Genomic DNA, 22,607 nt, shown 5'->3' with positions numbered 1-22,607 from the left:
TTGATCCGACAGGGGCCTGCAGCGGCTGCGATGCACACTCTGGGCACAGTTTCCCCTTGCTTCCCCTCTGATGAATGGAGCAAATTAGTAGTAGCTAGCCATTGTTTTCAATAGGATTTAATGATGACTAACTTTGTTGGGGAGTGAGGTGCTTCTATCATTTCCCTATCATTGCCTCTGCAAATACAAAACTTCTGCACTACTTTTCCTCATACCTATGGAAAGCTTAAATGGGCAGAGCTGGCTGGGTCAAGATGGTGGATTTTTCAATATGAGGTACCGCTGTTGTTTTTTTTAATCAGAGATTTCCCTTTCCTTAACACGGGATATCCTTCTTTAAATTGAACCTGTTATTTCACACCTTTCAAAGGCTGTTTTTCTCCAGATTACTTTAAACCAATCAGTGCTTTCACTGGGGTGGTGAAATGGTTAAGATATTGAAATTAGCATCTGGGAAACCCAAGTTTGAATTTCCACTCTGCCATGGCGACCTTGGGCCAGTCACATAGACTCAGCCCTAGTGGCAGGCAAAGTCAAACCACCTCTGAATGTCTCTTTCCTTGAAAACTCTACAGGGCTACCATAAGTCAGCTGACTTGACAGGGAAAAAAATCCACCAGGCACAGCCTTAATAATGATGTGAAGAATGCCATAGAACAAGTAATGGCTTTCTTCAGGAGATGGCCTTGAATGTGGAGCATAGCTACAGTTTTCAGTAGCCCAAGGCATTTGTGTGCATTATAAACTTTTCATCTAATGGGAAAAGCCCAAGGCCAACCTTTAACCAAAGATAGCGAGCTAATGTAACCAGGAACCATTTACCTACTTTCGAAAAGGAGGACAGGAAGGAACGATTCTAGGAAATTTGTTCTTATTGCCGATAATGGGCCCTCTAATGTAAGAATGATGTAAGCTTTTAAGGTGTGATGGAAGAATTGTCACTAAAGGCAGTGATAGCTGCCCTGAATTTCTCATTGTTGTCATTTCCAGAAAATCCTGATCCTGATCCGGGGGAGGGCGGCTTATAAATAATCATCATCATCATCATCATCATCATCATCATCATCATCATCATCATCATCATCATCTCAAGGAAATGAAATCAAAGTGTAATAGAAGCAATAAAGGATATGATTTTTTTAAAAAAATGATGAGATACACCAGACAAATGAACAGAGCCCACAACAGGATCTTCATATCAAAAAGAAAATTAAGAGTGTTACCAAAAGTGAGAGTTTGACGAGGCACATCAGCTAACAAGAAGGGATGCGAAATACCATTCAATCCCTCATTAATGCAGGTTGATGGGTCATCAGGATCTTTATGGTTGACAGCGAATGGGAAATCAAGTGCCCACAAGGGAGATAAGGATGGGAAGAAAAACATAATGATAGCCAAGACTCTTCACCTCTAGCCAGTTACTTCAAGTTTGACCCCAATCAGTCAATAACGCTGGTGTGGGCTTTTTTAAAAAAATAACCTAAGATTGTTTGAAGTTTGCGTCTCTCTGAGGGACAATTAGCTCCAACTCAACCTGAGAATCACTGCAGTAAATACAGTTCACAGGATATATCTTCAAGCCAGTTTCCTAGCCCTGTCTTACTGAACAGTTACTGGTAGGGCCGTATGTGTTCTGTAATTCTGAGCAATCACAGAAAAAAGTACCAGATCGTATTGAAGTCAACATACCAAGAAATGTAGTAATAACAAGTTTCCATCTCTTATGTTTTAAATGAGTCTGAATGTGCCGGATAATGTCTGTTGAAATCTCCAAAACTAGAAAGGGACTCTAGAGGATTTCTTGGAGTAGAGGGTGTGAAAGTTTTGTTAATCATGCCACGCACTAAGCACAGTATGGTGAGTTCTGGTTCCACCACTAGGTGGAGTGTATATTAAGTCAATCCATCCATCAATCATATAGTACAGTTACAGCTAACACTGCCAGTTACCCAACTACACCAAAAGTCAGGTTAGTACTTGTTGGGTACAGTCCTGCAACGGTTAATTGTGTGGATTTCCAATGTAGATTACCTGTTGTAATGATACAATGTGAATTTTTGATGTTTTCCCATTTAATATATAAAATAGTTTAATAGATAGTTTAATACGGCCAAAGGCCAGCAAAGACAAAACAACACAACAGCACACATTCACAACAGCAAATTACAACAATTATTACAGCTAACCATTTACATGAATGTTTGGCTTTCAGCTCATCCCTGATTAAGCAGGCCCTTGCGTTTTTTATACGCCAATGCACAGAACTTTGCTACCTGCTGGGAGATGGTTGCATCCTTGTCTTCCAACAGCTGTTTTTTCCTAATCTCTTTGAGTCAGGATCGCTTTGCAATTATCAAAGCTTGTGTTGCACAAGCAGAGGTAAAATAAAGAGCTCTCTTTCTGCGCCTTATGCAGCATGCAGTGTAACAAGACTATGTATCCCATAGAATCCAAAAAGCGTCCCCAGAGGGTTACAAACTGACATTTCCTCAAATGCCAAGCGGGTTTCCCCTAAATCTGCCTTATAAGCATAGATGATGGAAATGCGTCAAACCGTGCTCTAGAAAAGGCCCATCGGTATTTGGCTATGGTAATATGTTGAATGTAGGGGGCCATTACTGTACCACTACCAGATTTCAATGGTCTATATAGAGCAGGAAATGAGGCATTATCATTTTGGTAGTCAATGTCGTCCAATCGTTGATATACCATCTTAAGAGCTAAGGGCAAGTCCAATATATAAAAATGAAAACAATAATTTTGCAAAAGGAGCAAGTTTGCATAATTAATGTCAGTCACCCAAGTGCAGAATGTAAAACATATATATATACCTGCAAATCTTTGGTTCTTGGTAATTTAAGTCTTTATGGTCAGCAAAGCAGAGGGGTAGATAGAAAGCCTGTCTTTACCTTGTTGAAAATGCAAAGATTCAGGCATCACCAACCCCATCAGAGCTGGATGTGCCAGTTGCATATTGTATATCTTCACCAGAATTTTCCTCATCTGGGTGAAGGATTGGGGTAAGGAAGGAGGCTCAATTGTGGAAGCTTACATTTTGGCTGTTTTACAGATTGGATTCTGATACACTGAGCTTGCATGTGGTGAAAAATTCAAGGGCTTGCTTTGCAGCACAATCAGTGCAAAACTCTTTTATGACACCACCATTCATCTTATGTCTGGCAGCCAAAACAACCAGTCAGAAGAGTCTTGTGGTTTTTAAGTGTTGCAGGACTGTACCATTTCTAATTTAATGTGGAAGTATTGCATTTTTAAACACTCCTCATATTAAAAAGTTCTGCACATGGGAACACTTCTCTCCCTCGGCATGATCATTTTTATACTACGCTTGATCTTAGCAAAAGGCCGAGAAGCGATCATTTTTATATGCGCAAAAATTTTCAGAAGAGAAACATAGACAAAGGAGAAAACTCCCTCTTGGTTGTCATTGCTATCATATCAGTTCCAGAGAATATTCTTGGAGTGTCACTGTTCAGTTGATGTTGGGGAAGGATCCTTTGATGTGGAATGGATGGAATGTATCAGTATGCCGGAGCAGAGAAATAGGAGCAACTTCAGAAGGAAGAAGTGTCCAAAAATGCTAATATTGGGATTTACAAGCTGAAAGCACTTGCGGTTTTCTGCAGCCCATATTTTGTTTAAGTGAAGAATATGTTGAATGGGCTGGAATGTTCGTGTTTGATAGATGCAAAGACAGGTGTGGGTGTGAATGATACAGTCTTAGTTCAAATTTCACAAGAAATGTTATGCTGGATTTGTTTGCACATAACCGCAAATCTTTGTGGCTCTCATGACATCAATGGCTCTCCATCTTATTCTGCTTTTGAACTTGCCAGGGATCGGCTTCTGGGGACACAATACTGAAATAGAGGGACTATTGGTCTGAGCTGGCATAGACAGATCTTATGTTCTTGATCAATTAAATGGGAATAGAACTGAAACACTGAATTCCATCTTTCCAAGTCAATCCAAACTCCTTGGTGACATTAATAATATTAGGGAATTCAGATGAATGACTACAGCATTTGATTTCTGACAGTCCAGAACAGTGGTTCCCAAAGTGGGCAGTACCACCTCCTGGAGTCCAGTGGGATAGGGGCCATTAAGAGGTGAAGGAGGGCAGCACTGAAGGCAGACCCCTTCAACCATGTTTATTTATGACTGACCAGGCTAGATCCTAGATAGATGACTGCCTCTGTATAGTGCTGAAATCTGGAAATATGAAATGATGAGAATTTTTAGTAAATATAGCACCAGAGCTCTCGTCAGATCAGTATACTGTGTTTTGAGAAACTTAATATAATAGTATTGATTGTGGTGTTCAGTAGTCCCCCTGGTGCTGTGCAGAACTTACTCGAGTCTGCGCAGAACTGAGCCTCCTAGGAGAGCCCCCCTGCTGGGTGACCCCTTGTCTGTGCAGCACTGATGCAGTGGCGTGCACCCACATGATTTACAGGGAATGTTGGTGGTATTAATTTTTCGTTGTTCTTGGTTACTAAACCTGTTGGTTAGGAAGTGTGCTTTTTAGCTATATAAGTGTTATTTTTGTCATAGTATGCCCAATATTAATATTTTAGGTTATATGAGGATTTAAAACTTCTCAATAACTGTATTCAAAAAGAAAAAAAATGTTTTAAAGGAGAAATGGTTGAGTAGAAGGTAAAGGGTGGGTGGTTAAGTGAAAATGTATAGCCCAATCCAGATGGAGGGGGCAAATGGGCTGAGAAAACAGGGCTGAGCTCCACCGATGTGTTTGCCTCTTCCACCAGCACAAGGGGCACGGCTGCTGGCAGGGAGGGCAAATGCACCAGCAGCCAGGCACCCCACTGCTCTGTGACGGTGAAACCCAGAAGTGGACTCAGGAGAGGGGTGAGTGAACCAGGGTGTTCCCGGGGGTGGAGTCGACTGTAGTCGGCTTCTACTAGGGTTTCAGCTGGGAACGCTGTCAAATTTCCACTATACTTTTGGGCAGCATAAATCTGTTTGGGTTATGGGGCAATTCGAGCAGCAGGAGGGTTTTGGGATTACCCTCCTTTCCACACGGCCTGAAGCCCCTGTGGAGGCAGTGTGGCATCTTCTTCACCGCACCATCCCCGGTGACCACTGTGCTCCCCCCCCCCATCTGGATTGCACTGTTAGGGGATTAATAATAAAAATGCCAGTGATAAGAAAGGAAAATATGGTAACTGAAAATAAATATTGGGGAAATGTTGAATAAACCTTTATAAAGAAAATATAACACATTGGCCGTTTCCACATGGCCACGATCAGGGGGTGCGTCGGCGTATACAACGCCGACGCACACACACACACCCCCAGGACCGTTCGCATGAACGGTCCCGGTAGGGTCGGGGAAGACGGCGCAGCGCTGTGCCGTCGCCCGAACGCCTTCCCTTCCCTCTGACTTTCCGGCGCATCGCCCAGGCCAGGGGACATGCCCCCCTGCCCTGCGCGACAGCTCTGGAGTCGTAGGGCAAGGGGGCGTGTACCCAGGCCTGGACAATGCGCCAGAAGGTCGGAGGGAAGGGAAGGCGTTTGGGAAGGGGGGATGGCGCCTTCCAGCCGCTGCCATTCGCATGGCAGCAGTTGGAAGTTGCTGTTTCCGAAATACCTCGCTCAGGGAGCGAGGTTCGGAAACAGCGGCTTTGCGCTGTTCGGGGGTTGCAAGGCCGCTGCAGCAGTGGCAGCTGTGCGAACCCCTCCCCAGGGACGCTGTTTTTAGTGTCCCTGGGTCACTGTATTCCGCCCGTGCGGAAACAGCCCTAGTCTTTGTTCTAAATTGTGGTACTAAAATGAAATAAAAAACAATAGAATTAACCCTTGGTATGATTTAAGGCCAGTACAGGGGGACAGAGGGGCAATCCTGTGCCTGGGACACGCCAGCATTCCCACCGCCCTACCAGTTGCTACTGCACCCTACCTCCTGCCCTGCAGAATGCCCCTGCATCGAGGTGAAATTACACCTTGGGCGTCACACACACACACACACACACACACACACACACACACACACACACACACCGCCACATTGGCACTATTCCACTGGGCCAGTAGTACCTTTGAGACCAACAAGATTTTCAGGGTATAAGCTTTCAAGAGTGAAAACTCCCTCTTAAGACTGAATTAAAATTTAGTAGATTAGCTGAATATTGTATGAAATTATAGATCTTGCAAAAATGGCCATCAGACTTTGAAAAGCTGGTATCACCGGATCAGGTCCATCAATTTTGCTGAAGAAAACAAGCACTTTTCATTGGATTGTGAATAAATGTGCCATTCGTTGTTACAGTTTTGCATTTTGTTGTTATCTTCCTTAGTTGGTCATGCAAACCACTATTCTGAATAATAATTTTATAGGGGAAAGGAGAGAAGGGGGCACTGGGAATGAGTTTGTGGAACCAAGGGGCCAGCGGCCCCCAAAAAGTGGGAACTGCTGGTCTACATAATTATAGGTACAATTAATGAAAGTCCTGGATTCCAGTACCTAGCAGTAGTTTGTCAGAAACCCAGTTTGGGAAGTGATGCCACTTTTGCATGCCTTAATTTCTAAAACAGCGGAGCTGGGGCTCGGGATTTGTTGGAAACCATGTCTATTCCTTAAAAGCCTGGGTTAATCAGTTGTGAGATACATATACTTTGCTTGCATTCAAAGTAACTCAGGCTGATTCCGCATGGGCCAAAAACACCAGTGTGAAAATGGTGTAAAAGGGTTTAAAACGGTATAAAAGGGTTTATACCAGTGGTGGCGAACCTATGGCACGGGTGCCAGAGGTGGCACTCAGAGCCCTCTCTGTGGGCACGCACAAACAGAGTCGCCCCCCCCCCCCCACACACACATCTAGGCTGGCCTGGGCTGCTGGGCTTGATTATTAGCATTGAACCTAAGACCTAGTTTTGGGGAAGCAGTGTAGGTAACCCTGTTAAGCACTGTTAAACCCCACTGATCTTCATGCGAAGAACGAAAGCATGATCCTTTACCTGGGAGTAAGCTCGGTTGCTGGCAATGTGGCTTGCTTCTGAGTAAACCCTCCTAGGGTTGTGATTCACCCATTGGAAGAGTTGCACGGTTGCTTCAAAGCAAAGCCCCCGGCTACCACCAATCTTACTCCCGAGTAATGCACGACTCAGAGCCAACCATTTTTTCTAAACTAAAACCTCAGTATTCAGGTTAAATTGCCGTGTTGGCACTTTGCAATAAATAAATTTGGGCACTCGGTCTCGAAAAGGTTCACCATCACTGGTTTATACTGTTTTCACACCGTTTTCACACCACAGTTTTTGGCCCATGCGGAATCAGCCTCAGTTATTACTTGCTACTTTATAGGTTTGAGCAATATTATCTAAAAATTTCAAGGGCAAGTCCTGGCAGGCAGCCCTTGATACCAATGAAGTTTAAGCTCCCATCTCTCATGCATTTTACAAGGAAAGAGGTTTTTCCACCCAGTGTGTACTCAATCAAGAGCTGAAGCCCATCCCAGCTCTCAGATTAATTAATACAGATATTATCAAACATCCTTTTTTTCACATTTACATTTTGAACCATACTTCTAGACAAAAATGCAACGTGTGCTTCATTGGTTTTAGTATGAGATCATATTAAGAGTCTTGTGTGGACTGTGATGGGCAAATTCCTAAGAAAAGGAATGATCCTTTCCCAAGCATAAAGCTGATGACTTTGTTTTAACAAGGGCAGCATTTCCCCCCCTCCTCCACTGCAGAATTCCCATTTTGGGCCCTACTGTAGCCCCTGATAAGGAGCAGTAAATTGTTATAGCCTTCAAGTCTGATAGGTACATTCCAGTCCCCATGGCCTGGCTGTGCATTCTATACATTATTATTCACAGATGGAAGCCATCAACCACTGTTAGACTCATACACCCTCTGAAAGAGTCACATCCGCATTCTTAGAATTGATGGTGACACAGGCTTCACCTTGTAGGGTCCTCAAATCAATTACATGTCATGTCACTTCAGTCTCACCCTACCCTAAAATCAACTGCTTATCATCTGCTAGTTTGGGAGGGTAAAGCCCATGAGTTATTACAAAGTAAATATTTTAATAGGATGAGGGTAGGACAGGGAGGACTATAATGGCCTCAAACTGCCTCATTTATACATTAAGTTTGATGGGCAAGAGCTAATGGAACATTTGGGATTTTAAAAAAAGTTTATTTAACTTTGGGGCACAAGAAAGCAGATATCTATGAACTGACGTCGTATGTAAGCACTGACTAGCAATACCTAATCAGACTACTATGCAGGCAGTTTAGGGCCACTGAAGTCAGAATTATGGGAAATATATTTAAAGATGGCTTACCAGTTGATCAGACTCATTTTACACTTGTGTGTTATTAAATCTTATGATGGTTTCGTCTAGTATAAGGTATATCATGAGCAATCTCAGTTTCAAGTACCATGGCATCACTACACTATGTGCTTTATTCAGTGTCCTGACAAATGATGAGAACTGTTAAACTCATACCTCATCCTTACCAGTCTTTGGAAAATAGCAACATTTTAAAAATTAGGTCATCAATTTAGATTGGCAAACAACCAAACCAGGGCTGATGATTTCTTTATTGTTTGGAATCCATTAATACCTGTTGTCTGCTCATATTTCACAACTCTTCATGCTTCAGATAATGCCAAACATCTGTTGAAATATGCCTTTCAACATCACAAATCCTGATACTCATATTAGAATTGTCATAAGATATTGTTCAGTTGTAAAACAAATTGCATAACTGGGTCATTACCCTTTTTGCCCCTCTTCTCCTTGTGTCATGTTGTAGCAGCAGTGGCGTAGTGGCTAAGAGCAGGTGCACTCTTATCTGGAGGAACCGGGTTTGATTCCCAGCTCTGCCACTTGAGTTGTGGAGGCTTATCTGGGGAATTCAGATTAGCCTGTGCACTCCCACACACGCCAGCTGGATGACCCATCTACCTCACAGGGTGTTTGTTGTGAGGGGGGAAGGGCAAGGAGATTGTAAGCCCCTTTGAGTCTCCTACAGGAGAGAAAGGGGGGATATAAATCCAAACTCTTCTTCTTCTTCTTCTTCTTCTTTTACTACTATACTGCATTTAAGATATTATCTGAATAGATATTGATAAAAATATTTTAAAGACACTAGTTGAGCAAGTAGAAACAAGATTTTAGGCAGAGGGAGGCAGTGCCACAGATTAATCAATTATAGCTTGATTCACGCACTTCTTCCAGATCAATTGGCATGCACATTCACACACACACACACACACACACACACACACACACACACACACACACACACACACACACACACACACCAGACCCAGGGCATGAATTAATAACACCACCCTGGTGTCCTACAGATGCTACTCAAGGCAGATTCCACTTTAAAATAATGTTTCTCGTTGCAGACAATTACCCATTATTGTCTTTCGTCCCTTTCATATGACCAGATCATATTAAAACAACAGGGAGAAGCAGGGCTGGGTTGTTGTTCAGCGGATGAATATTTGTATTGTTGAAGGCTTTCATGGCTGGATTCATCCGGTTCTGGTGGTTTTTCCGGGCTGTGTGGCCGTGGTCTGGTAGATCTTGTTCCTAAGGAACAAGATCCACCAGACCATGGCCACACAGCCTGGAAAACCCACCAGAACCAGATGAATATTTGCTTTACATGCAGGTTCAAAACCAACTATATCTACCTGTTAAAGGAATCAAGTAATGAGTGATGTAAAAGGCCTCAACCTGAGACCTTGGAGAGCTCCTGCCAGTCAGAGTAGACAGTATTGACTCTGATAGATCAGTGGTGGCGAACCTTTGGCACTCCAGATGTTATGGACTACATTTCCCATCAGCCCCTGCCAGCATGGCCAATTGGCCATACTGGCAGGGGCTGATGGGAAATGTAGTCCATAACATCTGGAGTGCCAAAGGTTCGCCACCACGGTGATAGATCAACAGACTGACTCCATTGAAGACAACTTCATATGATCATAAGATCCCCATGTAAAGAAGACACTGAAAAAGTGGCCCTTATCATCGGATCCATCATCGTGATATATTTATTTTTCTTACTAATACTGTAAATAAGATAGTTCTCAAAAATGGAGGGCCTGGGCTTCTTCCAGCCATTTTCAAAAACAAACCAAGTGAAGCAGAAAATGTTCATGAAATACTAAAACCTTTCCTCAAAAAAACTCCCCTAATTAGAATAATAGCTAGTAAAAATAGATTCCTTCAAGAGCACAAGCAAGCCTTTGAGTCTTTCTTTAGCTTCCCTTGAGCATCTGCAATCAATGGAACATTCATAAAGCCAGCATATTAAAATGTCTATTATTCTGAGGGTGAATCATCTTGCGCTGTCATTCAAAAAAATCAATTCATGTTATATAATCTTCATGACTGGCTAACTTTAGCAGGTAGGCAAACAACAGATTCATTCTGGAAATGCGCTCCCAATTCTGAAGAAAAGGTGGGATGATTCTGAAATAATCTCATACTCAACACCACTACCTTCTTTGCTTACTATTTATATGTATTTATTTATATATCAGAATTTAATATACCGCCCCATCCCCAACAGGCTCTGTGCGGTGTACAACCTATGTTTACATCTTGCCCATTTACCAATCACTCAGAGCAATGTACAAGTTGAAAACACAAAAACAACCATGTCAACACACAAAAACCATTACACACCCACAGCAGTCAAAGTATCATGTCATAAAAATTAAAACCACCTCCAGATAAAACCACCATAACCACCTAATCACAGTAGCAAAAACAATTGTATCAGCAGTGGCGTAGTGGCTAAGAGCAGGTGCACTCTTATCTGGAGGAACCGGGTTTGATTCCCATCTCTGCCGCTTGAGTTGTGGAGGCTTATCTGGGGAACTCAGATTAGCCTGTACACTCCCACACACACCAGCTGGGTGACCTTGGGCTAGTCACAGCTCTTCTGAGCTCTCTCAGCCCCACCCACCTCACAGGGTGTTTGTTGTGAGGGGGGAAGGGCAAGGAGGTTGTAAGCCCCTTTGAGTCTCCTACAAAAGAGAAAGGGGTGATATAAATCCAAACTCTCCTTCTTCTTCTTCTTCTTCTTCTTCTTTTTCTTCTTCTTCTTCTTCTTCTTCTTCTTCTTCTTCAAATGAGAAACAAGAAGTGTCTTCAACAATAAAAATCAGAGAATGGTGTTTTCAATCCCCTTCAAAAGTTGCCTAGAAAAGAATGGTATTGACCAGCTTCTAGAAGGCCATCATTGAGGGAACTAAAAGGGCCTCCTGGACCAGGGAGTTCCAAGGCCCAGGAGCCACAGCTGAAAAAGGCCTTCAGCATGCCTATGAACCTCATTCACTTAAGAAAAAGAGGAGTTTGGATTTATACGGTACCTTTCTCTCCTGTAAGGAGACTCAAGATGGCTTACAAACTCCTCTCCCTTCCTCTCTTCACAACAGACACCTTGTGAGGGATGTAGGGCTGAGAAAATTCTGAAGGACTGTGAGTATCTCAAGGTCACCCAGCAGGCTTCATGAGTAAGAGTGGGGAAACAAATATGGTTCACCAGATAAGTCTGCCGCTCGTGTGGAGGAGTGGAAAATCAAACCCAGGTCTCCAGATTGGAGTCCACAGCTCTTAACCACTACACCATGTGGGCTCTCAGGACAGCATGCAAAGAAGACTATGCATACTTGTTCTTAGGCTGCAAGCAGGTTGGTTTATTTGTTTATTTGTTTATTTGTTTATTTGTATCCTTCCCTAGCCGACCAAGGTCAAGCTCAAATAATTATAGTGTCCCAGGCACCAGATGAGGGAAGGAGGGGAAAGGCTGTCACCTGCCTGGCTGGGGGTGTCCTCCGTAGACAGCCCGGGGCAGTTGTGCTCCTGCTTATTATGGCAAAGTGTGGTCCTCAGGTTGCTCAGGTCCCAAGCCACACAGAGCCGCAGTACAAGGATGAAAGAGGCGCATGCGGCTCGGGAGCCACAGGTTGCAGACCTCTGAACTAGCCCATGTCAGCCCATCCAGCCCAGCTCGGTATAAATCCTCCTAACATGGTTCAAGCATTGGGCCAGATCAAAAAAAGGGCAACACAGAATAACCAGGCAGTGACTTGTTATAGGGAGGCTGGCAGATGGCATCAGGACGCACAAGTGGCCTCAACCAAAGGCCCAGTGGAACATCTTCATTTCACAGACCCTGTGGAACTGTTTAAGGTCCTGCAGGGCCCTGGTGTCAGCTGACAGAGTTCCACCAGGCTGGAGCCATGGCAGGAAAAGTCCTGGCTCTGGTCAAGGCCAGCTGCACACCCCAGGAACCACCAGAAGATTTTTATCCCAGGACTAGAGCATCCTCCACAGGCAATATGGGGCAATGTGGTTCCACAGATATAATGATCCCAGACTGCTCAGGGCCTTGACGGCTATGACCAAAACCTTGAACCTGATTCGGAATTCCACTGACCACTAGTGTAGCTGCCGGAGCACAGGTGTTATAGGCTCTCTCACCAATGTACCAGTTATTTATATGGCCAATGATAGTCCTTACTAACTTATGCTGGTAGTGACACTTTCCTCTCCCAGCAAAATGTGATCGATACTGTTGGAGGTCATCAGCAGTCACTATTTAATGGGAGTAGGAGGCCTATACATCCAATGAGTGCAAAGGCAACTTCTTTCCTCTCCCTTCAGGATGATCTCTGCTGTCAGAAATTAATCCACCATTTTGGCCTGGTTAGAATGTGGATGGGAGACCACCAAGAAGTCCTGGGTTGTTAGGCAGAGCTGGCAATGGCAATCTCTCCTTGAAAACCCCATGGGGTAACTTAACAGAACTTTCTGCTGTAACTTAACAGAACTTTCCACCAGCACCACCGTGCTCACTGTAAGAGCATTGTCTGTGTATGATCATTCTTCCCACATATCATAGATCCAACCCAATGGCAGTGAGGGCTCCTTTGAGGAGGAGGGCCCCTGAGCAGAAGGCCCACAGTTGGCAACAGATGGCCAGCAGGGAGGTCAGACACTCCCAGAGGTGCAGCCAATAGTTAGTTCAAAGGCACCTTCAACACCTGACTGAGGCAATCAGGGCAGATCAGCCATTCAACCCCAGCTGTCCAGAGTCTTCAGCGCCCCTGAATCCCATAGAAAGAGGCTAAGGTCACAACTGCAGGTGCGAAAACTCAGTGCCTGCCTGGCTGCTGGGCATGGAAGCAACTCCAGTTTGACTAATGCTGAGCCTGCTGACACCCTCACGATTTTCTCTTGGCACTTTGACCCAAGGAATATATTACTGACTTCTGTGCATTCTCTGGCTTCCCAGACCCGGACTGTTCGACTACACTGGTGGAATTCCCTCTGTACTGGTGTCACTTGCGAACTGAGAGAATGGCACTGCAGCCTGATACCAGCAGTCGGCAGGCAGCCAGGACACAGCACATCACCTTTACCTGCAGGGTACCTTTACCTGTCCCCTCACAATAACATTAATACTATTTTATATCAGGCCCAAAATATGTTACCATAATTCGTTTCTGCCATCAGCCCACATTTCCTAGTGATGTGTAGTTAAAGCAAACCTGTGACATGGGCTCTTTTGACCCAGAGCTTTTCCTACAGTTTGGGAAGGGGCTGCAGCTCAATGGTAGACTATCTGCTTAGCACACAGAAGCTCCGAGATTCAATTCCTGACATCTCTAGTTAAAAAATCAGTAGGTGATGTGAATGACCTCAATTTGAGGCCCTGGAGAATCTCCAGTCTGAGTGGACAATATAACCTTGGTGGTCTAATTCAGTGTGAGGCAGCTGCATGTTCATGGTACCATACTGGAGCAGTTTCTGTATGAGGTTTCTTTTCTTTTTTGAAAGATTTTTATTTTACACATATAAACAAAATGTACAGAAAAGAAAAAAAGAAAAGAGAAAAAAACCAAGTCTAATCTCCCCTCCTGAACTATTATAATAATAATAGTAATAGTGAGGCTCGAATTGTAATGAAAGGCCAACAACAGCTACAGAACTGGCAGCTGTGATATCAAACAAGCATATAATAATAATACCACGATTTGAAAATCAAACTTCAGCGTCTATAGCACAAATTAGCTGAGGTCATTTCAGTGGTAATCGGCACCCGGGGCGCCATTCCGAAAACACTTGAAACATCTTCAAATCAACAAAATTAACATTTGTCAGATTCAGAAGGCAGCCCTGCTGGGATCCTCACAAATGCTATGCCAATACATTACAACTTCTAAGGCCTCTGGGTAAGGCTCGAATTTTAATAAAAGGCCAACAACCAGCTAAAGAACTGGCAGCTGTGATATCAAACATAATAGTAATAAACCACATATTAACATACATATATGGTGAGCAGCAGTGGCGTAGGAGGGTAAGAGCTCGTGTATCTAATCTGGAGGAACCGGGTTTGATTCTCCGCTCTGCCGCCTGAGCTGTGGAGGCTTATCTGGGGAATTCAGATTAGCCTGTGCACTCCCACACACGCCAGCTGGGTGACCTTGGGCTAGTCACAGCTTCTCGGAGCTCTCTCAGCCCCACCCACCTCACAGGGTGTTTGTTGTGAGGGGGGAAGGGCAAGGAGATTGTAAACCCCTTTGAGTCTCCTGCAGGAGAGAAAGGGGGGATATAAATCCAAACTCTTCTTCTTCTTCTTCTTCTTCTTCTTCTTCTTCTTCTTCTTCTTCTTCTTCTTCTTCTTCTTCTTCTTCTTCTTTCAGTTACCTCATTGTGGATCCAAACTCAAATCTAGTTTTGTGCTTATTACTGGTATGAACATTTCCTCTGCTTTTTAAGTCCTTCTTATAAAACTGTTTTAGTCCATCCACTGTTTTTATTTAAATCTCAAATCCTGCCATTATTTCTCTATTTGCATGTTTTCAGCAGGTAGTCCACAAAGGGTTTCTAATCTTTAAGGAAATTGTCCATATTATTGTCTCTTATAAACACCGTCAGCCATGCCATCTCTGCACATTGTTACTTGAATTTTCTTGCAATAACATTTTTCATTTCTTGTCTTTCCATGATTTCTTGCCCTTGGATTAAAGGAGGGGGAAATGACAACTAAGCCATAGAAAGGTGACATGTGGAAAACAGCATCATGAGGGGAAAAAACCACTAGACTTTGGCACCTAAACCGCAGCAAAAACAGAGTTATTGTTCTGATCATACCCCCAACCCCCCCTTGACTTCATTGGCTGTCACTTACAAGATTGAGCGTAGCATCATCATGCATGAAATGAGATGAAGGTCAGTAGAAAGTATATCACTTGTCTCTCGTTTGGGCAGACGCAACATGGTGGAATGCTCTACTGCTGTGGGGTGGGGGGGGGTTAAGTCTAAGTTTTTAAAGATTTGGCTGTTTTTCTGTTTTAATCTGTATATTTTATGCTTGAATTGTAGTTTTAATTTTTCGTTAGCTGCCTTGGAGATTGGACTGTGAAAACGATAGGACAGAAATATTTTAAATGGAATAAATTAAAATGAAGGGAATCATCTGCATGTAAATTCATTTTACACCATCATGTGTTTGCTTTTTAATCAGTTTTAATATATTAGATTTGTCGGTGGATTTCAACATGCTGGACAGGTCTTCTGAGTTCAGACTGTGCTTCTCTGACCCACACTTCCCGAATTTGAGAAGCAAGATAGAGTGAACGGCAATGAACATAGGCAGTGTGGTTTAATCATTAAAGCTTTGGACTTGGACCTACACAGATGAAAATGTAAACAAAGTATGCTTGAGTGCTGCTCCACAGCAGTGAAAAGTTCTTCTTTCTGGAGCCCATTCAAATGAACATATATTTCATAAACAATGTAAGTATAAGCAAAAGCTATTTGCCATATATTTAAATATGTATTAGTTTCTTGTGATGAGTTAACCATAACTAAACAAGGAGATCCCAATGTGTTAGCAGGTAGGTGGGTCCAGTGGTGGGATCCAAAAATTTTAGTAACAGGTTCCCATGGTGGTGGGATTTAAACAGTAGCGTAGCGCCAATGGGGCGGGGCGGGGCACGACGGGGGCGTGGCTGGGCATTCCAGGGGTGGGGCATTAATAATTTCTCTGTTACTGTAAAAAACTCTTATTATAAAAAAGTTCCTAATTTCCAGCAGGTATCTTTCTGTCCATAATTTAAACTCATTATAGCAAGTCCTATCGTCTACTGCCAACAGAAACAACTACTTCTCTTCTAATTGACTGCCTGTCAAATACTTAATACTTTCAAATACTTAATTTTGTTTCTAGAAATCAAAAGAAGGATACTTTCCTTAAACAAGGAACTTTATCATATTGCTAAAACATGTTTTTAAAACAGCCCAACAGGGAGAATTATCCCGTTTTCTACCTTCGCTAACCAGCCACATAGGAAACAACAGGACTTTATGATTTTTGGACCTAATGGAATTTCTAACGGAAAATCAGATCCAATTAGTAACCCCCTCTCGGCACACACAAATAATTAGTAACCCACTCTCGGGAACTGGTGAGAACCTGCTGGATCCCACCTCTGGGTGGGTCCATGTAGGGCTTTTGTCTAGCAACGCTTCTGATTGACTGTGCAGAACTTTTAAATGTTGCTTTGGCTGCAGCTGCCTCCCTCCACAGCCCACGGATCTTCACTGTGTTACTGGAATTATGGCAACCATTTTATGGCTGCCCCCGCCTTCTGCAGCAGCCATTCTGTCGCAGCCATTTTGTTGTTGTGCCCCATACCATGTCAGAATTACAAATGCGCTGACAGGCTTAAAAAGGTTGGGGACCCCTGAACTAAAGCACAAATGAAAATTAAAACAAACTAGAGAATATAATTGTATTTAACGAAACTGGACAGTGAAGGAATGAGATGAAACAGGAAATAAAAGCTGGAATGAGTGAGGTGCTTTGCTACTAGGGAGAAGTTGCTAAGGAAAAGTGGAAAGGAAATCCAGATTGTAAGAGACTGGAGAAAAAAATGGTGCTAACAGAATGTGACAGAACTTCTGTTCAATCTAATAAAAACGTTTCTGATAACTATAAGCAAATTTCATTTGCCAGAACTGAACTTGTCTATTCTAAGTTGTTTTAAAAAAACTGAAAAAATTGCCATTTTTAAGTTGTCATCTAATATTCAGTTGTCATCTGACATTGCACTTCAAGGCATGCATCAATGCGTGTCATTTCAGATAGCAGATGGGGGGGGGTGTCACATGGCAGAATGTTCTATTTAATAGAATAAAATCCTTCCACGTTGAAAGCTAGAATTCTTTCCACTGGCATCTAACCTCAAACATGCAAGGGTTTTATTTATTTACTTTGATGTGATTACATGAGCCCCACCTGCACTTTGAAGTTATACCGCCCAGGCACAGGTTTACCACCCCAATGAAAACCAGGCCAAAGATAAATAGCCTCTGTCTAGTAGTACAGTAGGATCACTATGCTTCATTGCAGATTTCATGCTGACATAGACATTCTTCAGGCTCAACGGGACAAAGGAACTGAAATGCACGGTACAAGTGCAGAAGTAAATGAGTTGGGGCTGGGTTCTTCTGTGATCTGATATCTCCATCTGTATGATACCGTCTGAGAAACATAATAATTACATTCCAATCCACAGTCCATAAATAAGCACACTTGCACAGAACCCTTTCCCAACCAGACCTCTGCTTCTTGAAATTGCCACATTTTGCAGCAATTTTGTGCAAGAAAAATTTAGCTTGGAAAACCATGAAAACCCTGACTGTTGTCCTCTATGATGGCTTGTCGGTGGTACTATGTCGCACATATCGATGGTATTATGTAAATAATAAAGCCAAAACGTAAACATTCAGCTAGTGTGTATGTTTATAGAGAGGACATACCTTGAAGGCAATTAGTCAATGCAGGAACAAATGGGTCAGTGGGGTTGGGGAGTCCATCTTGGGTTGAGTCAGTGGGGTGAATACAACCAAGCTCCAAGGAGCCTTTTCTCCAATGGAAAAGCCACTTCAGTTGGAAGAAGTCTCATTAGACAAGAGGAAGCCTTCAAACATTGCTCACTGTTGTGGGAGAATGGGTAGGCTCCACCCCACTTTCATGCACACTTGGATATAACTGCATGCCCTCTCCAGTTCCAGTTCCTTACCTGGCTCAACCTATACCAGTGATGGCGAACCTTTTCGAGACCGAGTGCCGAAATTGCAACCCAAAACCCACTTATTTATCTCAAAGTGCCAACGCAGCAATTTAACCAGAATAACCCCCTTGAGCAGGGGCAAGTCTGCTGTGGCCTCCAGCAAGTCCCACATGTGCCACTCTGCGCCTCTCTAGCATCTCTGCCACCTCTTCCCCCCCTCCCCCAGCCAGCAGCCACCTGGAACTCGCTGAGGTGCACGCACATCAAGTCCAGCGTCCCAGGCCAGCCTAGATGTGAGTGTGTGTGGGCGATTTCCCCCCAACATGATGAACTCTGTATGCACGTGCCATAGGTTCGCCACCACTGACCTATACCTTCTTCTGCTAGCTTGCCTTCCCCCCGCCCCCAAAGAAGCTTCAGTAACATTGTTTTCCACCAACAGCAAACTAGAGTCACCTAGCAGCAGTCCATGTTTGGTATAATCTGCAGCCCATGGATTGGGATCCTCAGTTGTATTGGGAGCCCTTTCAGAGTTCCTTTTTTTTTTGCTGCTGCTGCTGCTGCTGCTGCTGCTGCTGCTGCTGCTGCTTTTGTGAAAGGATAAAATTATCTGTAATAGAGGGAGGCTTAGATACTGCCTGTCCTCACAAAAGATCTCTTCTGCCTTTCTTCATTCCACTGGCAGGACTGCCCCTGTTCCTGCCACTCAGTCCTCCAGTGTTCCACGTGATCTTGCAGCCTTTTTTGCCTTTAATAAACCAATCTACCATATTGACAGGGTAGATGTATATAAGATACTGTTACAGAAACTACACCTTCGTTTACATATACTCAATGCATGAGTCATAAAAGAATGGATTTCAAACCATATTCAAGCAATATCTCCATTTCTGTTTCTTTAGATAAATTTGTGGATTATTTCCATACATTCAACAGGTGAAGCTAAATTTTGAGGCTATAAACCCTCCGGATATGGTTTCATTTTGTTATCCTTTTTCAAGCCTAGGTTACGATTGTAACCTGTTAAAAAGGAACGTTGCACAATGAAGGCCCTTCTTAGTCTGAGACCTAATGCTGTTCTCTGTGCCAGCTGGAACCTGCTGGCATAGAGAACAGCGTTAGGTCTGAGATTAAGAAAAGCCTTCATTGTGCAACGTTCCTTTTTATCAGGTTACAATCATAACCTATATTGGCTTTAATAAACCATCAGCAGATGTTCCTGGAAGAGCAGGTTACGTTGATCAGTTGAGGTAGCCACTGCCCACTGCCCACCCCCCGGCCCAGCCAAGTCACAGAGGAACATTTAAATTGGTGTACTAGTAAACAATAAAATGGCAACAAATACTTTTTATGCTCATTGGCAAGGTGGATAGTATCATATTTTCTTTAGAAAGTGCACGTCTGGACCTACCTTGGAAATAATGATCCACTTCTACTGATTTTAAGTCCCAAAGTCGGCCTGGAGCCCCTCCATGTGATATATAACCCCCAACAATATAAGAATGTTTTTCATTCCTCAAATGTCCCCGTTCAGTTTCTTCTGTTTAAATGGACAAACAGTGACTCAGTGTCGATTTTCTAAGACCATCTGTTGATTTTTCTTCTCTTCCCAGTGAGAATTTTGACATAGCATAGTAAATACTTCTGTACTTCTCTGAACATCCTGAAATTGTTATATTCATTCCTAGAAGAAAAATGCTGGCCTATATAAGTTGAGCAATACTTGGTAGCTTTTGGAGTGTAACAGCACACAGTGTTCTGTTTTACATGCTGTCATTTAAATTAAGCCATCTGCTAAGAATGGGGTTATAGCTGAATTCACATCTGGAATGTGTATCCAAGGGCTTGGCACGATCCTCACAGCCCACTCTTAAATCCAGTGATAAGACCCCATGGATTGAAAACAGTATGTCTTTAAGAGCATCATGAGTCAGACAAAACATATTAAACGAGAAGAAAAGCTTGGTGTCCTTTAATATAAATGTGTCTATGTAAGATCACTGCAGGGCAAGTAAAGAAAATGTCACTTATCAGTATATAGTTGCTCTATATCTTATCAAGGAAAACATGAGTCTACTGATGTAAGGTTTGGCCCTCTCAAATCCAGACTAAAATTTCTGTGCAGACCTTAGGTCTCTTAGGAACATTTAATTAATTATTTGATTTCTTATGGAACACTAGTACTGTAGTTAATTTGTACCATTCATTGCGGGAATTACTGCTATAAGGTCTACTCTAAGTCATCACTCTACTGAGACCAAAAAGGTATTTATTTTTGCTAGGTAAGATTAGTAATGGATTTCCCCCTCCCTCTTCTAGAAACATAAGATTTGGTTCACTTGTTCCATTAACCTGGAACAATATGCTTGGCACATATCTTTGAATGCCTTACTTTTACAAAAAAATCTGCTGTGATCAATATTTTGGGCTGAGGCATTTGCCCTGTCAATTATGGTCATGGGTGTGGAGAATCACAATGTTATGCCATCTCAGTACATGGTATTTGTATCTTTTACCACAAAACCAAATTTTCTACAAATCCGAAGTTTCTGCCCCAGTCTGGTTTCAATTTCCTTTCCTATCAACTTGCAGTGGCTCAGAATCGGCAACAGAAGGAAATAAACAAAGTGAAAAGTACATTTAGGAGAAATCAAATGTTAGCCTCCAAACTGAGAAAGGTGAATTATTTCTGAAATGACCTGGGTAACAAGAGTATTTTTTAATGAGAATGATCCGCCTAATTTCAAGAAGATCCGGCATATAAAAATGATTCTGGTCATTTAACAATCCACAAAGATACAGGAAATTTTAATTTAGGAACTGAAGTAGACCTTCCCAGGCTTTCTGAATTGGTGGGGGAACTGAATGTGACTACAGCAGATCTACAAACAGAAGGGGTACAGCAGTAAATATTGGTAAATGATTGACAACGACTGTTGCACTCTGGCTGTAACTAATCTGTCAGATGCCTATATGTATATATAAACTTATATCATTGTTCATCTTTTATATTTCATTAGTTATAATCACAATCACATATTTTCAAATAACATCCAAGAGGTAAGTCCAGAATCATCACAGGTAAATCCAGGATCATCAATGTTGAACCAGGTAAGTATTTAGTTCATACTCTCCCATAAGTTCAAACTTCCATACAGGTAAGTATCCAATAAATACAAAGTCATGTATATACATCAATAAATGTTCTGTTCAAAATAATTCATAAACGTAATTTCATATACATCCACACAGGTAAATGTTCTGTAAGTGGCAAATGATGAGTCCAAAATTGTGTTATACACAGGAATAAATTCAAATTATATTATACACAAGGAGGAAAACGCATTGCGCCTAATCCACGTTTTTCGATGGCTTCATCAGCCTCACAATTTGTGGATATAATTTATATTGGCTTCATATGGGTACTTTTCTCTCATTCTGAGCTGAAATTTCCCATCCCACTGGAATATGGCATGATGGAAAATTTCAGCTCAGAATGATATAAGTTTATGTGACTACAGCAGTGTAGTCGTACCCACGAGGTCCCAGGGAAGAGACGACACACGGAGATTTCATCTGGTGGAGAGAGCCAGCAAGCAGGAAGCGCGGGATCCCGTGATCCTGGCAACTCTGCCGTGCGCTCGCCCCTCACACCTTTTATTAGGGTTTCAATGGGGCGGTGGGGAAAGGGGTCCGGGCAAGGTGCAGGAGGGAACGGGAGGTCGGGAGAGCGGAAGGCCGAGGAGAAGCCGGGAATCATCATGTGATGCATGATCTCATCGGGCTGCTACGTGCGGGAGGAAGCATCCATGTCTGGGCCTAATCTTCACCTGAGGGCAGGAGCCTTTGTGTCCCTTTGTGTGGGACACCTGGTGACCGCTGGTCCAGGCAGTTCACGCGACCCGTGATGACTCATGGGGGGGGCGGGGGGTTGGGGGAGCGATGTGTGCCCGGAAGGCCGTGAGCTGGGCACCGGCATGCCTAGCTAGCTCCTCTCTACAGTTCTTGCCGGGTTCGCGGGCTCACCCTCTACATCTCCCCGTTTCTTATATTTTAGGAAGGAAGCCGCATCTAGTTGGGAGCGAATTTAGGGGATGCTTGGCTCTCCCCAGGGACTTGCTCAAGCTGGCTGAGTTGTTTGTTACCCACAGCATGAGGACCTGAATTTAACGTTGGGGAAAGTCGAGCCTCGCTGGGTTTCTTACCCAAATATTACAGGCAAAGGCAGATTTACACTTCCGAACAAGGCAAGCACCCAACAACAAGGCATACAATCAAACCAATGAAGAATTGTACAATAGCGCTTTTAACCATCCCCCCGGCAGCCAGGCTCCAGCGGGCTGACCACCAGTGAGGCAACAGCCATCGTATTTCAGATTAGATACAACATTTTGTAACTCACGAACCTTCATATCGAACCTTCATATGAATCAAATGGGAATTATCAGAGAGATTAAAACAACACATATTATGTACATTCTCACAACCTTGGTGATGCA

At 43.1% G+C, this 22,607-nt stretch overlaps 1 protein-coding gene across 1 annotated transcript in view; it reads right to left on the bottom strand.

Moving 5' to 3' along the window:
- The window catches only part of RASL11B (RAS like family 11 member B), a 47,060-nt gene extending 27,399 nt beyond the window's left edge, over window positions 1–19,661 (bottom strand). The window contains exon 1 of the mRNA XM_048509897.1: window positions 19,520–19,661. The gene's annotated coding sequence lies outside the window, so the exon portion shown is untranslated. The remainder of the gene's footprint in view (window positions 1–19,519) is intronic.
- Window positions 19,662–22,607: the final 2,946 nt, after the last annotated feature.

The sequence above is a fragment of the Sphaerodactylus townsendi genome, linkage group LG10 (genome assembly GCF_021028975.2).
Source record: "Sphaerodactylus townsendi isolate TG3544 linkage group LG10, MPM_Stown_v2.3, whole genome shotgun sequence".
NCBI classification, from domain to species: domain Eukaryota; kingdom Metazoa; phylum Chordata; class Lepidosauria; order Squamata; family Sphaerodactylidae; genus Sphaerodactylus; species Sphaerodactylus townsendi.
Note: the sequence above shows the minus strand (reverse complement) of the source record. Positions and strands in the feature narration are given on the sequence as shown.